This window comes from Ostrinia nubilalis, chromosome 6 (genome assembly GCF_963855985.1).
Source record: "Ostrinia nubilalis chromosome 6, ilOstNubi1.1, whole genome shotgun sequence".
In the NCBI taxonomy this organism is placed as follows: Eukaryota; Metazoa; Arthropoda; class Insecta; order Lepidoptera; family Crambidae; genus Ostrinia; species Ostrinia nubilalis.
In genome coordinates, this window is record NC_087093.1 from 3,992,395 (window position 1) to 3,997,927 (window position 5,533).

The window sequence follows — 5,533 nt, forward strand, 5'->3', positions numbered from 1 at the left end:
TTAATTTATTTAAACCAGGTTACCTATAATAATATTTTTTCCTTAATTTATGAAAATATCAAATTAGCCCGTAATCCTGAATCCTGATACATAAAGTTAGCCTATTAATTTAACACAGGTACGACTGTACTCAGTGTTGCACTATCAAATGCAATTGACGCGCCTCTATGCCAGGGTTTTTATGTTCCTGGTCAGGCTTTAATAATTGTAATCCACACTAATTTACGATTCTCAATCTTCTCATTTAATAAATTAGAAACACTGTGTGATTAAATTTAACAAAATTACAAATTGTTAAAAGTTCCTCTCTTTCCTCTTTAACCGCCTCTGTGGTCTAGTGGTAAGACCACCTGCTTCAGACGCAGAGTGATTTCTAGTGGGGGCAGATTTTTCTGTTCGGTTTGGTAGGTGGTAGGGCTTGTTCTAAGTCCGCCTGGCCAGCTACAACCATCTTACCTAAGTCTGTCGCCATAACAACAATGTTAACATCATTATTGTGTTCTGGTAGTTAGAGGTAAGATAGCCAGTTCCTCCGTGTTTGAGGATTCCGGGCGAAGCTCGCTTCCACCTTCGGCCTGATCGTCACTTACCATCAGGTGAGATACAGGCCAAGAGCTTCATCGTTTTGGATAAAAAAAAATCCATAAAAACGATTAAATAAAAACTTTTCACAATAAAATACGTCTTGTGTTCATTAACATGGCAAAAATCATATGGCCGATATTCAATTAATTTAATTGCTTATCGCTGAGTGTAGCAATTACAGAGTTCAAAGAATACTTTACGAAATATGAGGGTGGTGCAATTTACCCACCAGTACAATATACCGAACTTTCCCCTATATGTCATAATAAAACTAAAAACGTAAAAACCAATTAGTCCCATTAGAACCATTTTCGACTTCCACACGGACAAAGTCGAGGGAAAATTATTATAATTAATAAATAAGTTAGTAAATGAATTGTTCTCTAATGTATAGCAGCACCAATAATTTAGCAATTTTACTTTGGAAAGAATTGTTCAGGGATGGGTTTGTAAATACGGTGCATAAAGGTACAGAAGGAGGAGCTAGCTTATCTAGAAATTGGACTATTACAGTATCATCCATGTTATAAGGTTGAGGTTCTTTAAATATAGATCTGTATCTACGGATATTGGACCAAATTAGCGATGGGGAAACATCCGGAGAAATTGATGCACAGAAGGACTGCCAGCCCTCCCACTTTTTTTTCTCAAGCAGTTTTCGAGTGGCAGTCATTACTTCCATCAGATAATCAAAATTCTCAACAGTAGATTCGGACCTATAGTGCCTCTCTGCCTCTTTCCTATTTTTGACAGCTGTCAAACAATCTTGGTCCCACCAGGGAGGGGGCGGGATTGTATTTGGGTTATGATTTTTAGTGGCAAACATTTCATCAGCTGTTTTAATTAGCAATTGAGAGATTGCTTCCGCGCACTCTGAATGATTATTACTAGAGACATTAGGTAATGAGGAGATGTGGCGTTGAACTTCCTGTTGGAATGCATACCAATTTGCATCAGCTAACCTATACTTCATACGAGGTGGGCTCCTTTCGGATGTTTTACCTACTTCATTAGGAAATGTAATTACAACAGGAAAGTGATCACTCCCGAATGACGAGCTTAATGTCGTCCAGGTTAAAGAAGAAGCTAAGTTAGGTGTGCAAATAGATAAATCTGGTATACTAATACCTTCGTTAGGTAAAGTCCGTCGCGTCGGCTCGCCGGTATTTAATAAACATAAATTTAAATGATCCAATATATCTAAAGTTCTAGAGCCATAGAAGTTTGATTATTTTAGAGCTGCAACAGGACTGATGTTGGGCATTGAGGTCTCCCATAATTAAAACTGGTTTAGGAATATTAACTAATAAATTCTCCACTTCATCAAATATTGCTGAGGATGGATGAGGAATATAAAGGGACACAAATGAAATATTACTTATACTAACTGCTATAATTGAGAAATCACTATTATGCTGGGGAATGGGTACGTGGGTAAAGGAAACAGATCTATTTACAAGGATAGCTACACCGCCGTAGCCATCACTTCTGTCTTCTCTTATACAAGAGAAGCCAGGTACTCTAAAATATACATGAGGTCAAGCCATGTCTCTTGAAGAGACACAGCAAATGGTTTAAACTTGTTAATTATATAAAAAAGTTCACTTTTCTTACTACTAATGCTGCGGCAATTCCACTGCAACACTAGAGAGCTTTGATCCATTTTGAGAATTACTTTCCTGTATACTATTATTAGGTATGGCAACGTTGGACGGTAAAGAAACTAAATTAGACTTAGATAATGATGTTATTAATGCAATGATTAAATCTTTAATAGGTAAGTATGTTAAAAAGGGAATTAGGGTCATGGTTATTTAAGGCACATCCATTTTCAGGCTGAGGAGCATTATAATCTTTCACTTACTCAATATGGGCTACTCGATCATAGCCCTTTCCGTGTTTAGGTGGAGCTTTGGGTTTTAAGTATACTGTTTTATTATATGACCTGTTGCTATTGTTAGATAAGTTAGAGTTATATGCAATTGATGGAGATGGCGGAGGAGAAGACATTAGGACACTTGCATAAGACTTAGTAATGGGTGGATGTAACTTCAAGGCTTCACCATAAGACAGACAATTTTTAGCCATAGTTTCCTTAATTCCCTTTTGCCTATCAAATTCTGGACATTTCCTATCTGTAGCACAGTGAGGACCGGAGCAAAGGCAACAAACACTTTCTTCAACAGTACATCTATCTCCTGAGTATCCCTGACCACATCTAAAGCACCTGGGAGTAGATCGGCACTGGCTTTTGACATGACCTTGACCGTATCTACAACAATTGAAACATTGAATTGTTGGAAATATAATAATACAAATTCACTGGTAATGAGTTATAGCAAAGAAACACGCTTAGGTAAGACCTGGCCATCAAAGGTCAGGACAACAGTCTCAGTAGGGACAAATTCAGTTTTACCATTACTTGTTTCTTTCAATCAATCAATCAATCAATAAATCATTTATTGTCTTAGTTATAGGTATTACAATAACACAGATCTTAAATGTATACATAAGTCCGCTATAACCTGCCGATTGGGCGTACAATATTTTATTCGTATGAATACAGATTACGTAGTTGCAAGATATTATAACTACATAACAAAACAATAAACACATAACAAACTTTAGAACAATTAGTAACAATCTTACATTTTAAAATCTTGTAGCTTAAGGTAGGCTAGTTAGACTAATTAAATAAATAACATCAATAACTAATTTTATCTTGTAAATATTCATTTAAAGAGTAATAACATTTTTTGACTAAAATGTCACACAGTGCTGTCTTGAAGTTTTTATAATTTAACTCTTTTAGGCTGTCAGGTAAATGGTTAAAAATTTTAGGTGCTACAACAAAGAAACTATTTGAAAAATAACTAGTGCGCGATGTATGATGGGGTAATATATCTATTTTAATCCTTTTAAACCGTCTGACCTTTAAAATATCACCACAACCTATGGGCACTGAAATACTAGTTTTAACCTCATCATCAGTCCAATCAGTTGTTACCAATGTACAGGAATTTTTACACTAATTATATTAAATACTAGCAGCCGCCCGCGACTTCGTACGCGTGGATCCCGTTTTACCCCCTTCATCTATCTTACGCGGTTTAGATTTTTCCATACAAATGTTTTTTCCCGCTAACTCCCGTTCCCGTGGGAGTTTTGCAATATCCTGTTGTAACTAAGCTTTAAGTTTACTAAGATACCTGCATGTCAAATTTCAAGCGTCTAACTTAAGCGGTTTAGATTTTTCCATACAAATGTTTTTTCCCAGTAACTCCCGTTCCCGTGGGAATTTTGCAATATCCTGTTGTAACTAAGCTTTAAGTTTACTAAGATACCTGCATACCAAATTTCAAGTGTCTAACTTAAGCGGTTTAGATTTTTTCATACAAATGTTTTTTCCCGCTACCTCCCGTTCCCGTGGGAATTTTGCAATATCCTGTTGTAAATAAGTTTTAAGTTTACTAATATACCTGCATGCCAAATTTCAAGCTTGTAACTTAAGCGGTTTAGATTTTTCACACAAAAGGATTTTCCCGCTAATTCCCGTTCCCGTGGGAATTCCTAAGTATACTGTAACCTGCCCAGGAGTATGAAGAATAATTGTACCAAGTTTCGTTAAAATCCGTCGAGTAGTTTTTGTTTCTATAAGGAACATACAGACAGACAGACAGACAGACAGACAGACAAAAATTTTACTGATTGCATTTTTGGCGTCGGTATCGATCACTAATCACCCCCTGATAGTTATTTTGAAAATATATTTCATGTACAGAATTGACATCTCTACAGATTTATTATAACTATAGATATACAGATAATTAATAATACACACTATTTTACAACTGATCCTATACAATATACTATTTAAATAATTAAATTTCAAAAAGAGCAAAAAAAGGACGACCGAACAAACCGACGTTTCCCGCGCTTTTTTCTAAGCGGATTTTTCACATTTGACTTCATTTGACAGACGTTCCAAGACAACATAGTTTTTTCTTCTTAATTTTCTATAGAGGTTTTTCGCGTGACACTTGACACTGGCCACTTGGCTCCTGCGAAGATGCTGGCCCCGAATCCGATAAACAAATTGGTGGGAAACCAGCTCATGCAGCTAGATAATTTTGAGAGTTGGAGCCACCGAAGAAAAAGAAGATAAGACATTTGGAAATAGGCCCAACCAGCTTGGGATTTATTATAAGCTTTACATCTAGTAAGTTCAGAACAAAATAATCTAAAAGTTACAAAGTGTTAAACAATTTACTATATCAATGACAGATCCTTGTATTTGAATTTCAGTATTAGAATTGGAAAAGGACGCCATTTAAATAAAAATGTTTTTAAAGCTTACATTTTCGTTCAAAAATATTAAATAAAGTAAAAAAAAAGAACAAATTATTATTTGGCTTCTATATCTTTCCTTTCTTGAAAACAATTTTAAACCAAAAGTAGGATATCAGAAAATGCGGATTAGGCATAATCCATTCACTATTTTTAATTTATTTAATTTGTTTTTCATCTTTTATGTTTATTGGTTCTCGAGAGACGTGGCTAAGTAGGTACATATTTATAAGCTACGCCAAAGTAGGCAGAGTGCCGTAGCTGTCCGTAGCGTAAGTGACTACGCTCACGCGTCGTAGCTCGTAGTTCGTAGACGTCTACGAATAGTCCAGAATCTGTATTATTAACCGACTTCAAAAAAGGAGGAGGTTCTATGTATTTTTTTTCCCACAATATTTTTACAGATATTGCAGAAAGCCTGGTCGTACATATCCATACTGTTAACGTTGGTGGGGCTCGTCGGACCTGAAGCGTTCTCTACCACTTCTGGGTAATTGCTGCTACAGCTAACTCGTAAATTACTATTTAGCTATAGAAACAGATTGCTAAGTGATCTATAAAGAAATAACGAAGAAAAGATCGCTTCACTCCAAAAGTAGGT